General features: G+C 36.0%; 1 long non-coding RNA gene across 1 annotated transcript in view; it reads left to right on the top strand.

Moving 5' to 3' along the window:
- LOC107648369 overlaps positions 1 to 10,451 on the top strand; it is a 12,077-nt gene extending 1,626 nt beyond the window's left edge. Inside the window, exon 3 of the long non-coding RNA XR_002349278.1 lies at positions 10,092 to 10,451. This is a non-coding gene — a long non-coding RNA (uncharacterized LOC107648369). The remainder of the gene's footprint in view (positions 1 to 10,091) is intronic.

The raw sequence follows: 15,865 nt of genomic DNA on the forward strand, positions 1-15,865 counted from the left end.
TTTTAGAAAGACTGTTTGAAATCCATAATCTAGAGGTTCTCTTCATAAAAAACCAAAAGTGAGATAAGAGAAGAGTATAAAGATTAATTAAAAAATTAAAAGAGAACAAAGAAAAGGACAAAGTCATCTAATAAATATAAAAAAAGAGAATGAGAATTAGTAACTGAAAGGAGTGGATAAGGAAGATAAACAGAGAAAGAAACTGAAAAAGGTTTACAAAAGGGAAAATTTAAAATGTATTGTGGGAATGCCTACAACTGAGAACTGTTTTCTAGGGGTACGCATATTAAAGTCAACAGATGTGGTTTCGGCCATTCGACTTAAAGTTAACTGATGAGGCTTCGACCATACGATTGGTATGCAAGTGATGCAATGAGAAAGCCATATTTAGGACTTATTCCTAGGTAATGTTGGGTTGTAGGTAGTCAACCGGCACATGAGCTCGTGGCCTCCATAGGATAGACATGTATCATCTTTGTTTGTGCATATTCTTCTATTTGTATTCTGTGTGAATGTTATGTTCTTTGTATTCTCTTTCTATGTGATATTTTTCTGTATTCTCTGTTTGTCTACTCTTTTTTTGTATTCTGCTATTTGTCTGTTAAACAACAAAGAATTAACGAACCTAACCTGTAACCCAGACCTTACTAAGAACTGATGCGTGAGCATCTTTCCTATCTTTTTCTAGTGAATTTACATTTAATTTGTTAAGTTTTATCAAGAATTAATTATCTTTTAGCCACTATGGATGCCACTTTGAGTCTTGTGCAAATCTGTTTATTATAGGTAGCATGTGGTTGGATTTGATGGAGCCTCCACAGAAAAAGAGAAGAAGGCTATATAGGGCAGTAATGGCTTAGAGGATGAAGAGGAAGCTTGCAAAAATGGAATCAGCACAAGAATTAAAGGAGATGACAGCGAGGAATGACGCGTGCGCGTGCCTGACACGTACGCGTGATTTGGAGCTTTCCATGGCAACGCGTGCGCGTACCTGACGCGTACGCGTGAAAAGCGAAGTTGCACAGCGACGCGAAGAAGACCATCGACGCGTACGCGTGACAAGCGCGAAGTGCAGAAAATGCTGATTCCTATTAATTCTGATTTAAACTTTATTTTTATTTTAAAATAGAAAAGATATTATTTTAGTTTTAGAAAATAGATTTTACATTAATTATGATTAGATATAAAAGGAAAAAGAAACTTTCCTTCTGGGGAGTCCATTCCACCTCTACCAAAATATATTTTATCAGAATCCTTATTTTTCTCCCTTGCCATGAGCAACTAAATCTTTTAGCCACTATGGATGCCACTTTGAGTCTTGTGCAAATCTGTTTATTATAGGTAGCATGTTGTTGGATTTGATGGAGCCTCCGCAGAAAAAGAGAAGAAGTCTATATAGAGTAGGAATGGCTTAGAGGATGAAGAGGAAGCTTGCAAAAATGGAATCAGCACAAGAATTAAAGGAGATGACAACGAGGAGCGACGCGTGCGCGTGCCTAACGTGTACGCGTGATTTGGAGCTTTCCATGACGACGCGTGCACGTACCTGACGCGTACGCGTGAAAAGCGAAGTTGCACAGCGACGCGTGCGCGTACCTGACGCGTACGCGTGAAAAGCGAAGTTGCACAGCGACGCGTGCACGTACCAGATGCTTACGTGTGACACGCGAAGAAAACCATCGATGCGTACGCGTGACAAGCACGAAGTGCAGAAAACGCTGATTCCTATTAATTCTGATTTAAACTTTATTTTTATTTTAAAATAGAAAAAGATATTATTTAGTTTTAGAAAATAGATTTTAAATTAATTAGGATTAGATATAAAAGGAAAAAGAAATTTTCCTTCTGGGGAGTCCATTCCACCTCTACCAAAATACATTTTATCAGAATCCTTATTTTTTCCCCTTGCCATGAGCAACTAAACCTCCACTGTTAAGGTTAGGAGCTCTATCTATTTGTATGGATTGATTCTATTGTTTTCTTTATTTTAATTCATGTACTGATTTATAATTCAAGAATTGTTTTCGTTATTTATCTTATGAATTTGGGTGGAACGGAAGTATGACCCTCTTTCTAATTGAGTTCTTGTATAACTTGAAAAAGCTCTTTACTTGAACAACAGCTTGAAAATAATTTCTCCTAAATTCTAATTATCTGGATTTAACAGGATACGTGACATATAATCCTTTTATATTTGAGTAATTAGAGTTTCTGTGGCACATAAACTAGGATTAAACTTCACCTTCTAATTGGAATTAATTGATCAAGGAATTGGCAGTTGATGAGAATTAGAGGAGACTAGAAAGGTCTAAGAAATTAGGGTCTGGTCACATATAGTTTGCCATGAATTAAATCTTGCATGATTAAAATAAATTAATAAGAAAAGTCAATCCAGAAAATAGATAACTCTAAATCCTTAACTACCTTCTCCATAATTTATTCCCAACTTATTTATTTGCCAGTCTTCTGTTTAATGCTTTTTGAACTCTCAAACACTATTTTCTGTTTGCCTAAATAAGTAAATTAATCAACCATTGTTGCTTAGTCCTTCAATCCTCGTGGGATCGACTCTCACTCACCTGAGGTATTACTTGGTACGACCCGGTGCACTTTCCGGTTAGTTTGTGGGTTATAAATTCCGCACCAAATTTTTGGCGCCGTTGCCGGGGATTGATTATGATTAACAACTATCAGTTGTTTGATTGCTTAGATTAGGCGTGTTAGCTTTAATTTTTTTAATTTTTGCTTAGTATTTTCAAAATAAAAATTAAAAGAAATAAATAGCACTAATATTTTTCTTTAATTTCTGAAATTAAGTTTGGTGTCACCTAGTTAATTTTATTTTACTTTGCTTGTTTATTTTCCCTGTTAATTTTCGAAATTTTCTGTCTGATTTCAGTTATCATTTTTGAAATTTATTTATTTATTTTATTTAGTATTTTTATTTTATTATTTTACACAGGTTACCTCACAGGGACTTCTCTGCACTCTGACGTAGAGAATCTCATCTTTTCTTGTCTTCTGTTTGTTTATGCGCTGGAACAGAGACAAGGAACATCTCTTAGACTTTGATCCTGAACCTGAAAGGACTCTCAGGCGACGTTTGCAACAAGCAAGACTTTACAAGGCTGCAGAATCCACTATGGATCCTAACAATGCTGTTAATGCCAATGTGGCAAATCCGAATGGGGATGATCAACAAAGGAGAATGCTTGGCTCTTACTCTGCTCCTACTGCAGATCTTTATGGAAAAAGCATTGTGGTACCTCCTATAGCTGCGAACAACTTTGAGATGAAGCCACAATTAGTCACCCTGGTGCAACAAAACTGCCAGTATCATGGTCTTCCCCACGAAGACCCAAATCAATTTATTTCTAATTTTCTGCAGATTTGTGATACTATGAAGACAAATGGAGTGAACCCAGAGGTGTACAAACTCATGCTCTTTCCGTTTGCTCTGAGAGATGGAACAAAGCTATGGCTAGATTTCCGACCCAAGGAGAGTTTGGATACTTGGGACAAGGTTGTTACTGAGTTTCTTACTAAATTTTTCCCACCAAAGAAGCTGACTAAGCTTAGGGTGGAGGTTCAGACCTTCAGGCAGAAGGATGGTGAAACCCTTTATGAAGCTTGGGAGAGGTACAAGCTACTGACTAGGCAATGCCCTCCGGACATGTTCTCCAAATGGACCCAACTAGATATCTTTTATGAAGGCTTGGGTGAAATGTCCAAGATGTGCTTAGATAATTCTGCAGGTGGTTCATTGCACAAGAAGAAGACACCGGAGGATACTATTGAGCTGATTGAATTGGTTGCTAGCAACCAATATTTATACTCATCTAATAGGAATCCTGTGAACTCAGAGACTTCTCAGAAGAGAGGTGTGTTGAAAATGGAAGCTGTTAATGCTATTCTTGCTCAGAACAAGCTTATGTCTCAGCAAATAAATTTACTTACTCAGCAGATGGGTGGCATGCAAGTCTCAACTATCAACACCCAAAATCTACCTCAAGAGGTCTCTTATGACATGATAGGTAATTTTGTGCAAAATGATAATTATGGTTATGCTCAATCCTCTTCTGAACAGGTTAATTACATGGGGAGTGCTCCTAGAAACCCCAATAATGATCCGTATTCTCAGACCTACAATCAGAGGTGTAGAAATCACCCAAATTTTGGGTAGAGAGAGCAACCTCAGAGGCAACAGAATTTAATAATAATTCTCAGGGTGGTTTTCAACAGAAAAATTTTAATAACCACCAGTTTCAGTCATCTCAGCAACCAACTTCTCAGCCCAGCAGAACAATGATTTGGAAGCAATATTGACAAGTTTCAGACAGGAAACCAGAGCATCCATCAAGAACTTGGAGATTCAGATGGGTCAACTAGCCACAAAAGTTAATGAAATTGATCAGAGGACCACTAATAGCCTTCCCGGCGACCAGCCGGTTCGACCAAAAAACCGATGAACCGGACTCTCTACGGGTCCGGTCCGATAATTGGACCGCACAAGATAAGAAACCGGTGCAAATCGGTCAAACCCGTAGTGAACCGATAGAAACCGGTCAAACTCGATGAAGACCGGTCCGACCGAACCGTTTCAATTTCAAAATTTTTTTAAAATGAAATAGCTGGGGTTCAAACCTCCTCCCTCAAGGTTATGGACAGTGGCATTAACCACCAGGCCAACTTGCTTGTTACCAATATATATACAAATTAAAATATATATTGATATCTTTAAGCAAATAATTTATTTCTATTTAAATTATTTTAATTTTAATTATAAGTTCACTCATTCTTAAATTAATTTTATTTTTATTTAACAGTAATTATAAAGTCACTTATTATTTTCTTTTCATAATTATATAATATCTATTAATATTATTTTTCAATAAATACTTGTAGTATATAATAGTATAATAGATATAAACTAATTAATAAATTATTAAAATTCGAAAATAATACTTATTTTAATATAAAAATAAAATAAAAATATTTATGATAGAGTAAAATTAACAAAATACTTATTGTTTCTGTTCCATATTGTTTAGAATAGCTAGATATTTTTAAAATATTAGTAAAAATATGTATTTTAAATTTTTAATTCTAAATTTTTGACTATATTTTGTTTTTTATTTATATAGGACCGGATCAATCGGTTCAACCAGTGATCCACCGGTTGAACCAATGACCCAGTAACCTGACCGGTTCGATCACCAGTTCGGTTCTGATAACTATGCTTCCCGGTAACACAATTCCAAATCCAAGAGAGGAATACAAGGCTATCACATTGATAAGTGGACAAGTGGTAAGTACAGAAGTACAAGTTAATGAGGAGCCAGTTGAAAAAGAAGATTGCAAGGTTATTCAATTGAGAAGTGGTAAAGTAGCTGGCTCTGAAACCAAGGTCAATGAAGAGTTAGTTAAAAAAGAAGCTTCAGATGAGAAGAAGGAAGAAGTAGAGCACGTCCCTCCAAAGCGTGCAGACAACCCATTCCCAGAATCTCTTGACACTTATCCTACATTGCCAAAGACTCCTGAGTACAAGCGTAAAATGCCATATCCTCAGAGACTTCAAAAGGAGACCAAGGACATGCAGTTTTCAATGTTCTTGGAAGTCTTCAGAAAGTTGCAAATCAATATTCCTTTTGCTAAAGTTTTGGAGCAAATGCCTCTCTATGTCAAGTTCATGAAGTAGTTGTTGTCAAAGAAGAAGCCTTTAAAGGGAGATGAGACAGTGGTCCTGATTAAAGAATGCAGTGCCATCATTCAGAATAACTTGCTAAGGAAGATGCCAGATCCAGGGAGCTTCCGAATCCCATGCACCATTGGGAGCACAACCTTTGAGAAAGTATTATGTGATCTTGGAGCAAGCATCAACTTAATGCCCTTGTCTGTGATGAAGAAGTTAAAAATCCAAGAGGCACAACCCACAAGGATAGCATTACAGATGGCAGACAAATTTATGAAGCCTGCATACGGATTAGTGGAGAATATCTTGGTTAAAGTGGGTAAGTTCTTCCTCCCAGCAGATTTTGTGATTCTTGACACAGGGGAGGATGAGAATGCCTCTATAATCCTAGGAAGACCTTTCCTAGCCACTGGGAGAGCTCTAATTGATGTAGAAGTAGGTGAATTAGTGCTCAGAGTGCATAATGAGCAACTGGTCTTTCATGTCTTCAAAGATATACATTCAGCAGGTAAAGAAGAGAGGTGCATGCAAACTGAGCTTATTGATCCAAACCTTCAAGAACCCCCTGATGACGGACAGCAGAATCTGCAGCTCAAACCTCCTTTGATGACAATCAATAAAATTCCTCCTGATATCAAACCTAAGTTTGGTGTCGGGAATGCATCATCCACCAAGGAGGAGGTTCCCCAAAAGAAGAAAATACCCAGGGGATGAAGAAACAAAAAGATCCCTACTGAAGGTTTCTCCCCAAGAATGAAGGTGGTGTTGACTAGGAATCCAGTATGGATTTATACAGCAAACATAATCTTCTCTCTGGAGCATATTGAGCTAATTTATGGAGACACGGGAAAGAAGTTCAAAGTAAGGGGTGAAGAGCTGAGCCCCTACGATCCTCCTCCTTAGAGGAGCTGACCGTCAAGCTAGTGACGGTAAAGAAGCGCTTGTCGGGAGGCAACCCGATAACTTCGTATCCTTAGTTATTTTTCGTAGCAATAGTTTTCTTACTTATTTGATTTTTATTGAGTTTTTACTGTTTTTTTTTATCATGCAGCTATTTTATAACAGGAACCGAACACTTCAGGCGACACAAAAAAAAAAAAAACGAGCACACGACGCGCAAGAATCGCCTCCTCCTTAGAGGAGCTGACCGTCAAGCTAGTGACGGTAAAGAAGCGCTTGTCGGGAGGCAACCCGATAACTTCGTATCCTTAGTTATTTTTCGTAGCAATAGTTTTCTTACTTATTTGATTTTTATTGAGTTTTTACTATTTTTCTGATCATACAGCTATTTTAGAACAGAAACCAAACACTTCGGAAAAAAAAAATGAGCACACAACGCGCAAGCATCACTGACGCGTACGCGTCATATGTGTGTGCATGAAAAATAAAATTGGACAGAGAGTTATGATGGTGTGGGGCTGGAATGGTGCTGTGAGCACAAGCCGCATCATACGTACGTGTCCCTGACGCGCGCGCGTCGTTTGCGCTTTTCGCCACCCACGCGTGCGCGTCCCTGACGCGTACGCGTGACCCTGAAAAACGGCGTAAATGGGTGCATGGCCAGAGAGTTATGATGGTGTGGGGCTGGAATGGTGCTGGAAGCACAAGTCCCATCACGCATACACGTCCCTGACGCGTGCGCGTCGTTTTTCAATCCTGGCCATCCACGCGTACGCATCCCAGACGCGTACGTGTCGCATGCGACGCCCAAATTAAACCCCTCAGCGCCTGATTTCAAATCATCCACCCCCCAATCCTAATTCTCTCTTGTTCTTTTATCCTTTAATTCTTCTTTCATCATACTATTTTTTTTATGTCCCTCTCTGTTTTCAGTTATTCTTTGCTTGAGGACAAGCAAACCTTTAAGTTTGGTGTTGTCGCTTCGCTTATGGCTTTTCTACGGGACCAAAGGGAGGCAAATCATCTTCACTAAGGAGCATAGCCGGAGGAATGAGATGGCCACCAACATAACTGAGGTGGTTGAGTTCTTTTCATTCTATATTCCTTCCCGCTCTTACTATGTCATATTCCGGCTTTCTGCTATTTTGCTTTGTTTATTGCATGATCCTTTATTAGTTAGATTCCTAGGTTCGAGTTTAGTTCTGTTATTTTGAAATTTTCTGTTAATTGCTTTAATGTTGAAAGGTGTCTCATGTATTGCCCACTGATCTTGAAATCAAAAAGAACGAAGAAAAGGAGATGTAATGCATGAGAAATTGAGTTTAATTTTTATTTTTAGTCTCATTTAATAAAATGTGATGGTGTTCTCTGTGATTTTGAATGCATGACATGAACAGTGCATATTTAAATTTGAATAAAAGAATGTTGATGTACAAAGAACAGGGATTTAGAGAATTATTATGACTTCTCTGAAATAAACAAAAATTTAATCCTTGAAGCAAAAGAAACAGTAAAGAAATATATATATATATATATATATATATATTTATAAAAGCAAGGTCCAAGACTCTGAGCATCAATGACTAAGGAGGTCAAACATGATTAAAAGCTCAAAGAGTTGTTTCCCTAGTCATATGCTTGTGGTGTTCTTGTGTCAAGTAATTCTTGAGACAAAACATTTAGAGTCGAGATCAATTGCAATTAGTAGAGTATGCCAAAGGCTTTGAGCACCACTGTTTGGGAGTAGCTGAAAGAAAAATTAGAACTTCAAAAGAGTTCCCCAGTTAAGTGCTTGTGGTGTTTCTGTGTCAAGTGAAGCTTGAGACAAAATATTTAAAGTCACGGCTAGGCTCAAGGTGCAAAGCACCAAAGAAAAGAGAATCAAAGAAAAATTGTTGTGTTCAAGGGTTAAATTGAGTTACAAAAGATCAGAGAATCCATAATATGATCCGGATTCTAATTCCAAAGGACACTGACATCCCTCTGATTCAAAGGAGAGTGAGATGCCAAAACTGTTTAGAGTTACAATGAGTAAACCCCACTATAAGAAGAGACATGAGCTTAATCGAACTCTCATTCTCAAGAAAATTCATATCCTAAGCCTATATTAGTTTGGTTGCTTGAGGACAAGCAACAATTCAAGTTTGGTGTTGTGATGCGTGAGCATCTTTCCTATCTTTTTCTAGTGAATTTGCATTTAATTTGTTAAGTTTTATCAAGAATTAATTATCTTTTAGCCACTATGGATGCTACTTTGAATCTTGTGCAATGCTGTTTATTTTAGATAGCATTTGGATGGATTTGATGGAACTTTCGTAGAAAAAGGAAGAAGGCTATATAGGGCAGGAATGGCTTAGAGGATGAAGAGGAAGCTTGCAAAAATGGAATCAGCACAAGAATTAAAGGAGATGACAGTGAGTAGTGATGTGTGCGCGTGCCTGACGCATACGCGTGATTTGGAGCTTTCTATGGCGACGCGTGCGCGTACCTGACGCGTACGCGTGACAAGCGCGAAGTGCAGAAAACGCTAATTCCTATTAATTCTGATTTAGACTTTATTTTTATTTTAAAATAGGAAAATATATTATTTTAGTTTTATAAAATAGATTTTAAATTAATTAGAATTAGATATAAAAGGGAAAAGAAACTTCCCTTCTGGGGAGTCCATTCCACCTCTACCAAAATACATTTTATCAGAATCCTTATTTTTCTCCCTTGCCATGAGCAACTAAACCTCCACTGTTAAGGTTAGGAGCTCTGTCTATTTGTATGGATTGATTCTATTATTTTTTTTATTTTAATTCATGTACTGATTTATAATTCAAGAATTGTTTTCGTTATTTATCTTATGAATTTGGGTGGAACGGAAGTATGACCCTCTTTCTAATTGAGTTCTTGTATAACTTGGAAAAGCTCTTTACTTGAACAACAGCTTGAAAACAATTTCTCCTAAATTCTAATTATCTGGATTTAATGGGATACGTGACATATAATCCTTTTATATTTGGGTAATTAGAGTTTCTGTGGCACATAAACTAGGATTAAACTTTACCCTCTGATTGGAATTAATTGACCAAGGAATTGGCAGTTGATGAGAATTATAGGAGACTAGAAAGGTCTAAGGAATTAGGGTCTGGTCACATATAGTTTGCTATGAATTAAATCTTGCTTGATTAAAATAAATTAATAAGAAAAGTCAATCCGGAAAAATAGATGACTCTGAAGCCTTAACTGCCTTCTCCATAATTTATTCCCAACTTATTTATTTGCTTGTCTTCTGTTTAATGCTTTTTGAACTCTCAAACACTATTTTCTATTTGCCTAACTAAGTAAATTAATCAACCATTATTGCTTAGTCCTTCAATCCTCGTGGGATCAACCCTCACTCACCTGAGGTATTACTTGGTACGACTCGGTGCACTTGCCGGTTAGTTTGTGGGTTATAAATTTTGCACCAATAATCCCAAGTTCTTACCCCAACTCTTTCCTACAGATGGAGACATGAGTTCTTTTCCTTAAGCTACTGGAGGTGCAGAGGACAATGTTTGCCTTTTGACAACATCCAGCTTGGTCCGAGTTTTGAAGACCTAGAACGTATTTTCTCTCGCTTTTGTAGTCTATATACAGGGATTAAGTGAGTATAAAGTCTAGGCCAGCTTGGGTACCAACTTAAGGACTTCTTGAACATGTTAGGGCCTAAGATGTTGTGTGTGCGTGTGTATTTATTATCTAACTACTTCTTGGGGTGTCTTAACTGAGATCTAAACACTGCTAACGGCTGGATGACTGAGTACTATTAACTCACACGAGATGTATATATTTGTGTGGTTGCTTATAACTATTCTGTCTATTATTATTTGTGATTTTATCTGTGAATATTTCTGCTTGTCAACCCAAACATTTTTAGATAAAAATACCCCGCAAAATAACTACGTTTTAACAACAAATCAGGCTCATATATTAAATAACAGTTAATTATTAGGGAGACGAGTTAGTAACGCTTAGCTTCTAGTATAATCATGACATGCTATAAGTTAACTCATTACAATTTGGTATCAAAGGAATTCGTTCTCAGTAGAACTTGGGAAATGGACTGAACCATGCTTCACTGCATGTTCTGCTTATTTGTCTCATGCGGTTAGGGTATTTTTTAGATACATTTGGCATAAATGTCTATGAGCGCTCATTTTAAAAACTATTGTGCTTAACTTGAGATATTAACACAGATGGATAAGACTTCAATGGCTGCGAATATGCATAGTTTAATCGAATAAGGAATTCTGAAAGACAAATTGGTATAAGGCACAACTATCTTCATGGCTGTTATGATCTCCGTGGCTATGGCTATGTGAGATATGGTTGCTATGCGAAACAGACTGTTCTCCTCATTAAGATGGCTTGAAGAAAATAGATCACTTGAAAATGGATCTTTCGCAATTTCTTGCACTTCAATCAAATTTTAAAGGCAAGTTTTTTTTTAAGGATGGTGAAATGTAATGTCCAAGTTTTTAGCGAAACGAAACCTTTTCCTTAAGAAACAATTTTTTCCGAAAGTTCAGTGAAGCAGGCACCTCTACTGCACAAGCACTACATCATCAAACACCTATCTAGTGCATCATCAAGCACCTCGCCATATCATCAATTATTAAACTAGTGAAAAACTGCATTTTGGAGCCGCTTTGGCTAGAAATTTCGAAAATTTGAATACACTGTTAGATTCTGTTTAACGAGCCAATTTCAAATACGCAGGAAAACAAATAAATAATATTTTATTATAATATTATTTTAACCGAATCCAAAATCTACAGGCACAGTATAATGCCAGCATTCTCCGATAAATTTAGCTATGCTAATGTATTATCATAGATTTTTTATCTCCAAGATAATCATGTTACTAGTATTATTTATACTAATAGCTCATATATTTAGCTCTAGGAGTGTAATTACAAGTAATCTATTACACCTAGTTTTAGTAATTATTTCTCGAATGATATTTTATTATTAAATTTTGGATAAAACACCGTATAACTCTCATGGTCCACAAGTTCTCAGCCACATATTTCTTCTTGTTTATCTCTAGGACTGTAATTACTTGTATTCTAATACATATAATTTTAGTAATTATCTCCTAGAAGATATTTTAACTTAATTTCTTGGTGACTATGCAACAAAGGCCACAGCCTCGTCCCCCAAAGTGACCCCACCAGCTTCATTTCTCCTTCTTCCTTGGTCTAGAACTCTTGAGAAAAAAAGCTAGAAACTCCATAGATCCTCCAAGCTTTAAGGTTCGGTTTCTTGAGCTCTAAAACTCCGTCAAAAAATCTAACCTAATTAAAGTATTCTTCTCATTTTTCTATTCATTTTCATACCAGATTTTATAAGGTAAGATGGAGTATTTTGGTTGTCTCCTTTCTTAAAGTTTCGACCTAATTAAACCTTCACTGTTAAGGTTAGGAGCTCTGTCTATTGTATAGATTGATTTTATTATTTTTTTATTTTAATTCATATCTTGATTTCTATTTCAAGAATTGTTTTCGTTCTTTATCTTATGAATTTGGGTGGAACGGAAGTATGACCCTCTTTCTAATTGAGTTTTTGTATAACTTGGAAAAGCTCTTTACTTGAACAACAACTTGAAAACAATTTCTCCTAAACTTTTAATTATCTGGATTTAACGGGATACGTGACATATAATCCTTTTATATTTGGGTAATTAGAGTTTCTGTGGCACATAAACTAGAATTAAACTTCACCCCCTAATTGGAATTAATTGACCAAGGAATTGGCGGTTGATGAATTTTAAAGGAGACTAGAAAGGTCTAAGGAATTAGGGTCTAATCACATATAGTTTGTCATGAATTAAATCTTGCATGATTAAAATAAATTAATAAGAAAAGTCAATCCGAAAAATAGATAACTCTGAAGTCTTAACTGTTTCTCCATACTTTATTCCCAACTTATTTACTTGCTCTTTTAATATTCTTTATATTGTTTAATGCTTTTGAACTCTCAAACACTATTTTCTATTTGCCTAACTAAGCCAATCACTCAATCATTGTTGCTTGATCCATCAATCCTCGTGGGATCGACCCTCACTCACCTGAGGTATTACTTGGTACGACCCGATGCACTTGCCGGTTAGTTTGTGGTTATAGAATTTCCGCACCACTAGGCAATCCTAAAAGCTCCAACTTCACGGACGTTCAAGCCTAGGGTTTTAACTAATCCCCAATAGGGTCAAGTCACTAAGTCTCAGCTCCATAACTGCCTCTGGTCTCAATCATTTCCAATATAATCTCATCTTTACTCCCAATATCTAATTCCTCAGTTCAGTAATTTCAATCACAAATAATAGCAATACAAGAAAAACACAATTAGAGAGCAAGTATGGCAAGTATTTCAATTAGCAATCAAATAGAAATATACAGTTAGGCAAACCAAAAAAAAATATGCACACTCAAATAATAGCAAACAAATGCACATAATGCATGCCTATCCTAATCAAAACCAAAATTATCAATCAAAATCATAATTCATTATCTTCACATTGATCACAAGGATACTTATCCTAAGGCCATGAGTGGGATAAAACCACTGTCCTCACCGTGGGCAAGACGAACCACCATCCCCACAACTACACCACAACACTGAACAAGCGGGACAAAATTCACGTCCTTGCATATACCAGGTGAAGATGTCTCATAAATTAAGTCTTTATCGGGGAATTATTCATTAAAATTCATCGTATCTACCCCCAAAAACAAATATAATCCTTATCAACCAAATCCATTATCCTCAACAAATTCACCATTGATATTAATCCCTAGTATATATATCTCATTCATAGTTTTTATCATAAGCCTCATATAACCAGGGACGGATATACTCTTATGGATGTGGGGGCAAGCGCCTCACTACAATTTGAAATTTTATTGAGTAGTATATAATAATAATATTTATTTGTTCCACTAAATTATTAAATTTGACCTCACAATCATTTTTTATTTAACTTTTGATACTTGATAGTAAATTTGAGAACTTCATATTAGATATCCATTATAATGATCAATTTTCAAATTTAAATAAGATTGGTGTTCTTTCTTAAAAATCGACTCTTAATTTTATATTTTTAAAAAATAAAATTTAAATAATTACTAATTAATAACAATTAATTAGTATGGAGTATAATTCAAAAATGTTTGTTGGCTTGTTGTTGGTTAAATTTCCTGTTGGTTACCTAGTGGAATTGTAAAGATTATTATCATGTTATATATATTTCGCCCCCATTATCAAAATTTTCTAAATTCGTCACTGCATATGACCCTCACTTTTTGACATAAGTCTCTAATCAAATTTTACTCAACCATAATTATAATCTCAACCAATTATAACCCCATTCATCTATCAATAAATCAATGTCATTATCTCGTGAGCAAGACTAAATAACTGTCCTTATTGTAGGCAGGATGAACCACCATTCCCACAACTTTTTATCCGGTTAACTAAGTGTTTATTCGAGAATTTATCAATTCAATTCATTAGATATATCCATTCTATATTTAAAGCTTAAAAATTGATTATTGGGTGTCATATGGATGCTACATGGGGTCACAAGCTTGCCGGGAAGGCTAAACAGTAAAAAAATATTTTGCAAAAAACAGGTCGTGTGCGCACGCACAAATCAGCAAGCTTGCCAGAATGGTACACACGCACCATCCTGTGCATATGCACAAGTTCATTTTGAGTGTCTGTGTGCACACACATCAGAAAGTTTTTTGGTGTACTGTAAAATCTGTAATTTTTAGTTTTTAACACAGATTTTTAAACCTCTATAACTTTTGCTACAAAATTCATCTTTCCTTCATTCTTTGACGGTTTTAAACTATGCTTTCCCATATTTAATTCAAGATAAATTCCATTCAATTTTAAACTTTGAGCGCCAAGTTATAACCTGTCGAAGTTGGTTAAAAATCACTTTTTACCCGAAATTCTGCATAACTCAATTTCATCTTTTTCCCAAATTTGCTCTTTTAAAACCAACCTAAACCAATTCTTATACATCCTCGCCACTCAATCATCAATCCCAAATCACATTCTAGCCATTCAAGACCTAAAACAACTAATTCCCATCGATTAACTATTTCCGATTTACATCAATTCCATTCAAAAACTATTAATCAATCCAATTCACACAATTCCACAATCCATATTGCTCAAACCAATTCCGCTATACTTACCAAGGATGCAACTTACCTAATCACGGCCTCCAACCTAATTTTTCATATCAACCATCAATAGCAAATCAAGCTACACAATCATACTACATTATCCATAAACAGTCACCAACAAATCACTCAACAATATCCATTTCAACAATTATTCCACATAAATTATTCAACTAAGTCAACTTCAATCCATAACATCAAACATGCCAATTCAACACTATTCTAAGGTCCTCTAACCTAGGTTTTCACATAGCATTACATAATATTTACCCGAAACTAAAACGCGTACCTTCATTGATGGTGGTTTTCAACCTCGTGAACCTTTCCTTCCGGCCAATTCAAGCCTCCACCAACTTCTCACCAATCCAACCAAGCACTCAATTTACATCAAATCAAACCAAGCATTCAGGCTACTCTATTCAATATAATTACATCAAATTCTCAATTGTTTATACAAGATTTTTACACGCAATTGGGGAAAATAGGGAGAAAGAGTTCACTTACCTTGTTTTACATGATCTTGGGTCAAAATCCCGCTAGAGATTGTGCTTGAGCTTCTCCTAAAGCATCAAAATCATAATGTTCAATATCCCAAACTACCAAAATGCAAAATCAAGGAAAAAAAAACAAAAAATGAGTCAGAGTTCTTGTGAGTACTCACTGCAAAAGTTATATAGAATCGAATACGATGATGAGATGAATGTGTGGCTGCAAACGAGTTTTCAATTAGAGCTACGATTTGTGAGAAAATTGGATTTGAGTGGGATGGTGAATAGTAAAATTGGGTTAGGGTTCTTTCCTTTCTTCTCCCTTCGTGGCTTTCTCTCCCTTTGGTGAATTGAATTGAAATTTTGTGAAATGGGGAGGGTGAGTCACGCCCTTTACCCCTTAAATGAGGGACAATTTTGTAATTTTTTCTCCTTAACCCCACCTAGGGCCAAAATCTTTAAGATAAGTGTTTTGGTTTGTATCCTAAATATTTTTCTGATCTATCCTATATTTTTACTTTTCTCATACGTAGTACCGGATAGACTTAAACATGTACATT

The sequence above is a fragment of the Arachis ipaensis genome, chromosome B06 (genome assembly GCF_000816755.2).
Source record: "Arachis ipaensis cultivar K30076 chromosome B06, Araip1.1, whole genome shotgun sequence".
Lineage (NCBI taxonomy): Eukaryota > Viridiplantae > Streptophyta > Magnoliopsida > Fabales > Fabaceae > Arachis > Arachis ipaensis.